The sequence below is a fragment of the Pseudonaja textilis genome, chromosome 1 (genome assembly GCF_049901715.1).
Source record: "Pseudonaja textilis isolate UNSWEBS1 chromosome 1, rPseTex1.2, whole genome shotgun sequence".
Classification (NCBI taxonomy): Eukaryota; Metazoa; Chordata; class Lepidosauria; order Squamata; family Elapidae; genus Pseudonaja; species Pseudonaja textilis.
In genome coordinates this window covers 24,315,187-24,327,201 of record NC_141990.1, presented here as the reverse complement: position 1 = coordinate 24,327,201, position 12,015 = coordinate 24,315,187, and the positions used below count along the sequence as shown (strand labels likewise).

The 12,015-nt window shown below is 40.3% G+C and overlaps 1 long non-coding RNA gene across 1 annotated transcript in view; it reads right to left on the bottom strand.

Annotated features, from left to right (window-relative positions):
• Positions 1 to 12,015, bottom strand: part of LOC148127529 (uncharacterized) — a 48,437-nt gene that overhangs the window by 24,026 nt on the left and 12,396 nt on the right. The window contains exon 2 of the long non-coding RNA XR_015742737.1: positions 6,593 to 6,688. This is a non-coding gene — a long non-coding RNA (uncharacterized LOC148127529). The remainder of the gene's footprint in view (positions 1 to 6,592; positions 6,689 to 12,015) is intronic.

The window sequence follows — 12,015 nt, the reverse complement described above, 5'->3', positions numbered from 1 at the left end:
TCTTATTTTCTTTCCCTACTCTTTGATGTAGAAGGGAAAAGAAAAAGAGTTTTCTGAAAAAGACCAGATTGCAGCTGAGCATTGTTTACATGGTGGCTACCAGCTTGTTGCTTAGTGTGAGAAGCTGGTGTCAAAGTGGGACTTTTGTGATCTGGAGTTTATAATGCTGTGTAATGTTAATACAGCTGTGCAGAAAATGAATGAATAAATATGCAGCTGTTTACAGATTCAGAATAAAAAAATAGTAAAGGTGGAAGGTGGACACATTCAACCACTGCTTTGTAACACCTCCTTTGACAGAAATAAGTTCTTCCAAACAAGGAATGTTTTCATTTTATTTATTAGTTGTTTTATTTATATTCTGCCCTTATTTTTACCCTGCCTTTTGGAATTAAAAAAATGTACTCCCCATTCTTTCTTGCAGAAATGTTCTAATTTTGAAATACTCTTTTTTTGCATGATCTCCATGTTTCATATTTTCAAGACTATTCAAATTTGGAGATTGTGATGGCCTTTCTAAACCGGTGTCTTTTTTTCTGTAAGAAAAGTCACTTGGAAGAATGCTTAAAACTTTAAATTACTGAAATATCCAAACCCTTTTCTGCAATTTTTGTCAAAAATAAACAGAATTCTAATCAAAAGAGAAAAAGGTGCTAATGACCGAATTTGGAAAATGAAGTGCACATTTCTGCTGGACACCAATTGTGCAGTCCACATTTTGCTTATCAGGAGATCAATATGAAATGCATGGGTTTGTTAATATAGAGAAAAGCATACGATAAAGAAAATAGGCTTAATTTATGATTTCTTTGGCCTGTGTGGAACAGAAGATTGGCTGCTAAATGTGAGGAGTACAGTATATGATGGAAATAAAATATATAAGAATAAATGGAATTTTTATAAATGGTTCAACATTGAGTAAGAAGAATGCTAAGGATGTATGTTATTATCCTTTATGAAAAAAATGTATAAGGAATGCTTATGATAATGGTAAATTGGCTAGGCATGTGTGATGAAAGTCCAATTGTAGAATACTAAGAGAAAAATAATGTTACAACAGCCAAAGTAATTGTGCTTGATAGGTAAATAACATGAACAGTTGTAAGTTGTATGTGAATATTGAAAAATTAGAGCAAGTAGATGAACTTGTATACTGGATAGAACACTTGCTAAAGATGGGAAAGTGGATGGAGAAACTTCAGTGCTCAAAGTGGTCAAAGATATGTGGTCTATTGTGAGGAATTAATGTTTGACAGAGGAAGCAAAAATGGCTGTCCTTAAGAGCATGCTTTTTGTCCCCTCCATTATATGGAAGAGAGAATTTGCGATGCTGAAAGAGACATAAAAGCAAAGCGAAAAAAATGTGAATAGGATATTTAAGAAGTGTGTAGCGTAAAACAGGAAGAAATAGGGTCAGGAATGAATGGGTGCAGCATGATCTCATCTAAAAGAGAGTATTCATCCTCTCTGAACTGTCTTTCAATTATTACTGAGCTTTTCTTTTAGACTATGTTCACATGGCATACTTATTAGCTGAACATGCTTTTAACCCAGGTCAACTGAGCTGGGTCATTGTTCTAGAAAAACGGTCCTATAACCTACCCCAAAACAATGTAATTATTTTCATATTGCCAGTGCTATAATCCCTGGGAAAGAGGGTGGCAGTTAGGAAAATATTGTGAATTCAAAACATTAATATCTGAAAACTTGAAAGCTAGCTTTCCTGTTCATCTTGTAAGCAAGATAAAGAAGGAAGCTTTGCCCTCCCAAAGTCAGATAAATTGGATCCCAAAAACAAAAGGAGCCAGTTATCTAAATTGTAATTGAATCCCTTTCCTTTGTAATAAAATTTAATTAGAAAAGCTCCACGAAAACCTTGCTTTTGGATGGATTTGGCTACCAAGTGTTTGACAGCAGATGAGGAACTGAGAAATATTATCTTGTTGATGCTACAGTGTTAAGATAGGTTGTCTTGTATGAAAACAAGTACAGAGACTCCTTAGCTTTCAAAGCCAAACAATTTTTTATGTTTTTACTATTATTAAGATTTCTACGCCACTCCATTCCATACTGGGTCTAAGTGTCTTACCTCAAGAAGCTAAAGAGCAGAAGACCTTAATTAAATCTGGATGGAAGACTGTCAGTAAAGAGCAGGGCTGTAGGCTTGGTGAGGGACCCAAAAAAACATTGCTTGGATGAAAGCACTGGGGAACTGTTTTCACGCTTGCTAAGAAACACCATGGCTGTATTCATGAAGCCACTGGGAACAGAGCTCAGCTTGAAGACTGCAGTCTAAAGCAGTGGCCCCCAACGTTTTGGGCATCAAGGACCGGTTCCACAGAGAAAATTTTTTCCACAGACTGGAGCAGGCATGGTTTTGCATGCTACCTGCATCCCTGCATGGATGGGGCTTTGTTTGTTTGTGCGGCCTGGTTGAAGGCATGCTGCAGACCGGTGGTCTAAAGGATGCAGAATAGAGGAGCAGTTGGACTAGATAGAAGACCTCCAAGGTCCCTTCCAATTCTGTTATTCTGTGTCATGGAGAAAGGAATCCTATTTTTACACAGGAGCTGTAGATAAGGAGACTACTGTCCCACAACAACAGATGATGGCTTGTATGTAACAAGCCAATCCTATGTTCAGCATGGGGGTTTGGAGGGTTTTGTGCCTTTGAGTCCATCTTTCTTCTGCCAGCAATAACAAATGAGTTAGTACAGTTTTCTTGGCAGTGTTTTCGGAAATGGTTTGCCCTTGCCTTCTTCCTAGAGCTGAGAGTGCTGACTCAAGGTCAGCTTGCTAGCTTTGTGCCTAAATTGGGATAAGAACTGAAGTTTCTACACTACTAGACCAGTGCCCTGACAACTAGACCAAACCAGCCATAACTCACAATTGGCTGGCTTCACCTAAAATGCTGGACCATAAAACACTGCAGACCAGAAGGGGTGGGTTCACAAGACCTCCTAAGCCACAATCTGATACGTTTTTAATCTACGTTGTGGCATAAACACAGGCAGGCAAGAAAAGTCAGGAGCCAATATCTGGTTTAGTCTATGGTCATGTTCCTACCTCTCTCCCAATGCAGCCCCTCCCCCCGTCCCCATCCTGGGGCTTTAACAGGCATCCCCCACCTGTTGGGTTTCAGTGCCATCTGCTGTTGGATCCTGTTGCCCACAGCCATGGTTTTTGAACTAGAGGTCTTCCCTGCCAAGAGCAGGGTTCACAGCTGGTTCACACATGCATTTGTAAGTTCATTTATCTCTGGATAAACTGTAATAGACAAAAGCAACTCTTCCTCTTCCAGGAATTATTTTTACTGTAACATCAAAGAGCTGCTTCTTGCTGCTGGGGAAGATAGAATGACACTTTAACCCAGGGGTGTCAAACTTGGCAATTTAAGACTTGTGGACTTCAATTCCCAGAATTCCTCAACCAGCATGGTTAGCTGGGGAATTCTGGAATCAAAGTCCACAAGTCTTAATATTGCCAAGATTGGACACCTCTGCTTTAGCCAATCTGATCCTATTCTAACTTTTCCTGACTTAATCAGTCTAGCAAATCTTGTTTATCTTTTGCACAACTTTATGAATGGCCTCTAAAGCAGGACCATCACTAGCCAGATCTTGGCTTATGAAATGATTAATTCTTCTTATATGTAAATAAAGAAAAAAAGTACTTTCCAAACAACATTTAAAATGTGTTTTCCCCTTTTCTTAGCCGCATATAAGTTTTGTTTGTACAACAGCCTAAATCAAAACTGGGTTTGCTTCTTTGGGTCTTAATATATTAAGTGAATCAAGACTGTATGGTTGATTGAGTTCATTTATTAAGGAGTGCATTGCATGAACCCTTCAAATTATAAACCATTGTTAAATAAATAATGGTTTAAAATGTTGTATAAACAGGGCCCCAAATTTCTTCATCTCCTGCTGTGCTGCCTCATTGTGGCAATGGGGTGTATGTGTTTCTGAGAAGAATGAGTGAGAACATCTTTATTTTGTTTATTCTTGGTTCATTAAATACAATGAGTTCAGCTTACACAATAAAGTAAGCCACAAATCATGCTTTCCAGAACACACTGGCTGTACTTAAAGGTATGCTAACACAACACATTATAGCTGAATGCAGTTCATAGACACTTATAGGAAGCTGTTTCAAATATTAAATTAACATCCCATATCTGAAGGCACTTGATTCAAAATATTTTCCAGAAATAAATCTCACTCATAAAACTGCAGCCTCTCTGCTTCAGAGGGCCTCTATTGTTTTCAAATTAGTGACATATACCATTTTAGAGAAATCAGTGGCATGTATTTTAGGGAATTTGGTAAGATACTGCCTAAGGAGGCGGGTGCCATTCATAGCAGTATTTTACTTTTCATCTGGGACTGGGCTTACATATCACTTTCAGCCAAAATGTGGTTTGCTTGGCTGTGCCCAAAATAGTGTGGATTGTAAAATTAGACTTATAGTTATATGTGTTTGGAAACCCTGATAACTGATTAAGCAAACAGAACTAAAAGTTTTGGGTGAGATGATGTACCTTTTTTTCTCCATTTTGTTTTCCTGTTCTAACTTGCACTGTGGATTATGTGGAGAAACGTTATGGAACGGAAGGGTTGGGTCTAATCCTTTTTCCCTGATCCAGTTAGCAGATATTTCCTCCCACTGCAGCAATTTAATGGATATAGCAGGTTTCCTCACAGGCTGTTGTATAAACTCCCCCCCCCCTTTTTTTTTTCACTGCTTGACCCCACATTCATATGCTGAGAATTTCCTTCTCATCACAGTCCTTCTAAATCAATTACATGCTCCAGTTAAGCAGGACCTGGGGGTAGTCTGGTTTTCCATTCTAACACCTTCCACTGTACATAGCTTTTCATTTCTTCTTAACTCTCCCCTCTTCCTATCTTTTCTGGATGTGCAATGCTTGGACACTGTTTTAGATCTCTTACCTTTTCTTGGCTGTGATGCTTACAGTATGTTTAGATTTAATATTTTCTTCCATCATTATGAAATGGGTAGGAGAGCTCTTTTTTTTCCTTCTGCTGACTCTACCAAAGCTTTAAAGTGGGCTCTTTTCAGTCCTAGTCATATTGATTATTATAGTACTCTATTTTCTGGTCTCTCTTGTAACCTTTCTCTCTCTGCTTTTAATTGTTTTGTGCACTTAATTCTTTCTTCCCTTGCACAATAGCCTGTCCATATTGTTTCTATTGTTTTCTTGGTGTAGGACACCAAGGTTCTCCATCCAACATGGGTTAGAATGGAAGCTGAAGCATCGCCTTCTATTGAAAACCTACCCTGAAACTTTCTGCCCTTCATTTGCCTGTTCAGCTGGCCTCCTTTCTTTACACTTACCTGTAGGCTGCATTCACACAATACGTTAAGTTTGATTACTTGAGTCAACTGAATCAACCTTTTGACAGTACAATATATGTAAAGATAAACTGAGCAATCAGGCTGGACTTGTGTTGCTCACTAATTCACAAAAATACTAGCCAAGAGTTAACACAAAACAAATTTCATTTTGCAAATGCAGTCATTAGGTTTATAACTAACCTTGTGAACGCGTGTGAACACAATCTTTTCTTTCAGTGTCAACCATTTTTGCTCTTGTCTGCTTGCTAGATCCTCTGTTTCATATATTTTCTTCATGTCTTTTCTCCATGTTAATGTTTCTCTACTTTCCTTTTTATGAGGATCTTATTTTTAATTTGGATCTGGCATCTGATGAATCAACTTTTCTTTTTCTTCCTTTCATGATCTTGAGCAAAATACCAAAGTAGATATCCCTAGCCTTGTACCCAGTAGAAAAGTTGGCTATTTCCCCATGTCCAGCTCTAGCATGGACCTTTAAAACTATTAAACATATCTATTTTAGACCTAGCACTGGATTGCACCTGATCTCAAAAAGCTAAACAGAATCAGACTTGGATAGTGCTTGTATTGGAGAGTAGTGGGACCTCCCAAAATGTAAACTAATCTGAGAAGGTAGAAGAACATCCTGGAAAAAAATAATACTAAACCATTTCCATAGTTGACATAAAAACAGCATGGATGTATCCATAAGACCATCAGGAATTGAATTTGATTCAAGGAGATCTATGGTTTTTATTAAGTTCTTAAATGTGAAGTTTTATTCTTCCCATGTTGAAAATCTGCTCCTCTTCTGGTGGACACAGAGACAGCACTTTAAGTTTCTTTTCTTTTTTTTATTCCTTTTCTTTTTCATGCAAGTACTTAATGAGCTGCCACATGCCCAAGGGATTATCTGAGAGTGAAAAATGTAGTAGCTTTGCTTTGTGGCTATTCTTGCATCCTACCACCATTTCCCAAGTGACTAATGTTTGCTAAACTTGGCTAGCAATAAGTCTAGGTTTGCACAACTCGTGGAACTATGCTGGAATATATAAATCAAGAACAAGGGGTGGCTACAGGCCAAGAACCTGAACTAGAATCTGGATTTTCAATGTAAACCCAATCTTCAGTGAACATGCAGAATTGCTTGCTGGAATAACAGATGACAGTCTTCTCTGCAAATGGGAAACATTGCTTTCTTCTATTGAAGAGTGTTATATATTTGCATACTTACCTATGGTGGGTTGGTCCGTGGCGGCGGGAGATTTGAAGAGCTGGCCACGAGCCGCGAGCATAAAAAAGGTTGCCGTGGTTTCTCCATGTTCAGATTCTAGAAGGAAATAAAGAAAGAAAAAAGGTCAACTGGGTCTCGAGTCTCCTTTCCTGTGACACAGCAAAGAGTATTTTCCAATATAGTTCAGATCAAATATGGTTTTCCCCTGTAGGAAAGGGTTCAGTGGTTCATCAGGCTGAGTGAATACTGGAGATAGCTGCATGTGTAGTAGGTTGTACCATTCTCCCTCCTTTTATTTCCCCTCAAGAGCTATGTTTTGATACTCCCAATGTTAGAATGTTTATAGCTGAACTTCTAAGATGAGAACCTAAAAAGAACTGTGCTGGACCAGACCCAAGACCCATTTAATCTAGCTTCCTCTGTCACACAGGAACCACTTAGCTGCATGCAGCAAGCTGACAAGGATGGACAGAAGGGTTGGTAGCCAACTTTCAGAATTGCTCCTCAGCAATTGAAATTTAAGATATATTTCCTGTGATCAAAGAAAGAGCAAATTCATGGCTACTATATTGAGTTGTAAAAATCTTGATGACCACTACATGGCACCAGAATCATGGCTTTTGGTAGTTCTTTGTTACATCTAATAGTCATCTGGTTTTCTGTAGCCCGGATCTGGCAGTGTGATGGAATATGCACCTGGTGAAGCAATTGGAGAAGAATCTTAGCATCGCAAAGCTTTCCCGGTACATTTCAGAGAAAAATGCAAATTAAAAGACTGCAGAGTCCTGAACTGGATGGGGATTAGGGAAAGAGGTTCAGGGTAGTCACACCCTAGAATCTCTTAGAATAGGGGTGTCAAACTTTATTTCATTGAGGGCCACATCAGGGTGTGCCTGTGGTGGCCTGAGCACTCTGCCAGTGAAACAGGCTCCCGAGCTCTGTTTCCAGTTGCAATGGCCTCCTGCAACCTTCTGCCAATGAAAACAGAGCTCAGGAGGGCTGTGGGCACCACAGGCCAGTCCTTCGCTGTTTCCAGGGTGGCTCCACGGGCCAGATCTAAGCACTCCACAGGCTGGATCCAGGCCCCGGGCCTTGAGTTTGATATTCCTGTCTTAAAATATATCTATTAGGGCAGCGGCCCCCAGCCTTTTGGGCACCAACAACTGGTTCCATGGAGAGAGGTTTTTCCATGGACCGGAGGGATATGGTTTTCCATGCTGCCTGTATCCTACAGATGGGGCTTCGCTTGTTTGTGGCCTGGTTACTGGCATGCTGCAGACCGGTGCCAGTCCACGGACCGAGGGTTAGGGACCACTGTGTTAGGGTACAGAGTTATAGCTTTAGTTTGACAAGATTCTGTCCATTAGGTATAAGCAAATAAAGGGTTAGAGTGGATTGGATTTTGTGGTGTTGGCTTTGGGCTTGGACCTGACAGGTAGATCTAAGCAGGCAGCCAGCAAGACGTAACTTCCCCATCCACCTACAAATGCAAAAGCATAAATGATTAACACTGCAGATATGATCCTCTTCCATTTGGCCATGTATTTGTTTATGGCATATGAAGTGGGGGTGGTGAAGCTGTTGCTGAAAAGCCTCTGCTAAAATTAGGTAGTGCAAAGCTAGCAGATCTGCCAGCAAAGTGCATCTGTTAAAAGCATTTTGGAAGGAATCTTGACACTGATCTGAATCATGAAAGGATCCGGATGCTAGGAGAGTATTCAGAAACTCTTGAACACCAAAACTCAGAAAGGGGCTTTACAAAACAGGAATGGAGAGAAAAAAATACATGGAAGATTGCTGCCTTGAAATCATGTAAGCTTCTAAAACATCTAAAAAGTACTAATACCACTCTATAAAGCCTGAGTAAGACCACACCTAGAGTACGGCATCCAGTTTTGGTCACCACATTATGAAAAAGATGTTGAGACTCTAGAAAAAGTACAGAGAAGAGCAACCAGGATGATTAGGGGACTGGAGACTAAAACATATGAAGTATGGTTGCAGGAACTGGGCTTAGATAGTCTAGTGAAGAAAAGGACCAGGGGAGACATGATAGCAGTCTTCCAATATTTGAGGGGCTGCTACAGAGAGGAAGGGGTCAAACTGTTTTTTTAAAGCGCCTGTAGGCCAGACAAGGAATAATGGATGGAAACCAAACAAGGAGAGCTTTAACCTGGAAATCAGGAGAAACTTTCTGACAGTGAGAACAATCAATCAATGGAACAGCTTGCCCTCGGAAGTTGTGGGAGCGCCATCACTTGAGACTTACAAGAAGAGATTGGACTGCCATTTGTCAGAAAGGGTCTCCCGCTTTGTGGGGGAGGTGGACTAGATGACCTACAAGCTCCCTTCCAACTCTGATTATCTGTTATCTAAAAAACAACAACACCCCAGCTGGCATTGTGTATCATATTCATTGTGATCATATGAATGTTCTGTCCCAATGTCCAACCTTTCTCCTTATCCTTTGGGTGTTCCTAATAGTGAAGCATCCAATTCCTGCAGAAATGTTTTAGTTCTCTCGAACGCCATCGCTGTACTTCAGGAGAAGGGAGAAAACAGAGGATCCAGCTGCAACAGTAACTCTGCCAGTGATTAAGAAAAGAAAGTTTAATGGTGATACCCACTTTATAACTTCCTCTAGGCCCTTGCTTGCTGAACAGCTTTCTACTGAATTTCTTGCATTTATTCTCTAAGTCTAAGTTGAGGTTGGTCATGGACACAGAGCAGGTCCCAGCTGCGATGTGTTGTCTTGTAGTCAACCACCAGAGGGAGCGCCAAGACACTTCCTGGAGGCTGAAAGCAACCTGCACTTCTCATATGTACCTCTCACATGATGTTCTAAGGATAGTAGGTTTGATTCAAAAAAATGCATTTGCTGTATCCAACCAAAATGTACTTTTACTGAGTTCTGAAAAACAATATATTTTGTGGAGATGAAGTAGTAGCTAAACTGTGCAAGGCACTGAAAGACTGATCTCAATAATAGCAATAGCACTTAAGACTTATATACTGCTTCATAGTGCTTTACAACCTCTCTAAGTGGTTTGCAGAGTCAGCATATTGCCCCCAACAATGCCACTAATAAAATATCCCTCACTCCTTGGTAATTCAGTGCTTGGTAATTCAACAAATGAACAGGTAAATACATATGAAGCGAATGAGATCTTGATTTACAAGTAGTCCTCAAGTTATGACTGTAATTGAGCCTGGCAATTATAGTTGTTAAGTTGTGACAGTTATAAAACAGTTATAAAATGTGACTGGACCTGATTTTACAACCTACGGTGGTCCTTAAGTAAATGTGGCTGTCGTTAAGTGAATGTGGAAGTTGTTAAGCTAATGCTGCAGTTGTTAAGTGGTGTTTGCCAAAAATTGGACATGTAGGAAGTCCCCGGCCCTGATTAAAATATTCTTTAATCTTAATATTAAAAAGAGGCAAATAGAATATTTCCCCTAAAGGAGAAAAAAAATCTTAACAAAGGCAGAAAGCAGCCCCAGGCTTCCTGCCATAGGAAAACAGCCTCAAGCAGAAGCTTGAAGAAGCTGGTCTTTAGGAATCCAGATTTTGAATCCATTCAGAAAGACTGGGACAATCTATTCATAAGCAAAGAGACTCCAGATAAGCAATACAATTAGGCAAGCCAGAACTGACAAGATTAGCTAAGACAAACACCTAGGATTTGCATTTCCCCTTTTTCCTGTAGAGCCAGCCATGACCCTTATATGACCCCATAGGAATCTAGCAACAGCCATTAAAATATTAAAGGACAAATTCTTACTCAGGAACAGGCATCTCTGTCACAAAGCCCCAAAGAATGTATATAAACCCACCTACACTCAACTCCGTTTTGTCAGCTATTCCCAGAAACATGCTGCTGTCACTGAAGTTTCGGGCTAACAAATAAACAGAGACTTTCTTTCTTGCAGCCAGCCTCCATTTTACTTCCAGTGTCTCCATTTTACTTCCAGTGTCTTTCTCCCAGCTTGGAACAGGACTGGATTTTTCTTCCATCAAAAGTAAATGCCAGTTTCCAGCCAAATTGTGGTCACTGGACTATGGGGTGTTGCAAATGGCTGTATGTGCAGGCCACTTACTAAATGCCCAAAATTCAGTCACATGACTGAAGAGGGAGCAACACTAGACCTTTGAAACCAGGTCGTAAGTAGCTTTTGGGGGGGGGGGGAACCCTATTGTAGTTTTGAATGGTTGATAAGCAACTAGTCATAAATCAAAGACTATCTGTAATATTTTTAAAACTGGGACTTTACTTGATTCCAGAGGTTGAAACAAAATAAGTGCCAGCACTGTTCAATTCAATGGCTCCATGCAGTGGTGGGATTCAAAACTTTTTACTACTGGTTCTGTAGATGTGGCTTGTTAGGCATGGCTAGGTGGCCATGTGACTGTCTTCTTCTTCTTCTTCTTCTTCTTCTTCTTCTTCTTCTTCTTCTTCTTCTTCTTCTTCTTCTTCTTCTTCTTCTTCTTCTTCTTCTTCTTCTTCTTCTTTCTTCTTCTTCTTCGCTTTTTTGCAGCCATTCCTCACCCAATTTTTGGGCCTTCTGGGCCTCAGGCAAGCCTCCTGGGGCGGGGGGGTTGCTCCCAGAAGGCTCCCCTGGGGCTCAGGAAGAAAAAAAAATGGAGGGGGGACTGCACCCCTCCCTGCATTTTTGGCCTTCCTGGGCCTCAGGGAATCCTCCTGGGCAAAGCAGTAAGACAACTAGGGGAATCCTGGCACAGCTGATCATATGAACAGCTGATTGTTGGGAGGGGGAAAAAAAGAAATACCTTAAGGGGCAAGCTTCAGGTGGGCGGGATGAGCAAGCATCGGGTGGGTGGGGCAAGCGAGCCAGCGGTGACCAGGCAACTGGGTTGGGGGCGTGACCAGCCAGAACTTACTACTGGTTTGGTGACCCATGCCAAATCCTTGCTATTGGTTTGCCTGAACTGGTGCGAACCGGCTGAATACCACTTCTGGCTCCAAGCCTGCCCAGGTGACTTGCATTAAGAACTGAAATAAAATATTGGAAGGAACATTTTTTGAGGAAATTCTCTCATAATCTTTTTTGTAAAAAGATGCAAGTTTACAGAATCCACAACTGTTTTACATTTTATTTCTTTCAAAGTAACTTATTTTCAAAGCGACTATAAGACAAAGCAAAATTAAAACATTTAACTGTTACCACACATTAAGCATGCTGCCAATGAAACATTTTATGATACTCAAATAATACCGTACATTTAGGTCAGTTAAATGAACAATCAAAACATTTAAAAAGTCAGATGAGAGACTTGAAACTTTTCTTAGTCAAAGCAACCTGAAATTGAAGGCTGAAAGGTTTGTCTTAATATAAAAAGGGGGGGAATGTAGCCTATCTTCAGTGAAAGGGGGATCAGCAAATGAAGGCTCATTAATACCTTG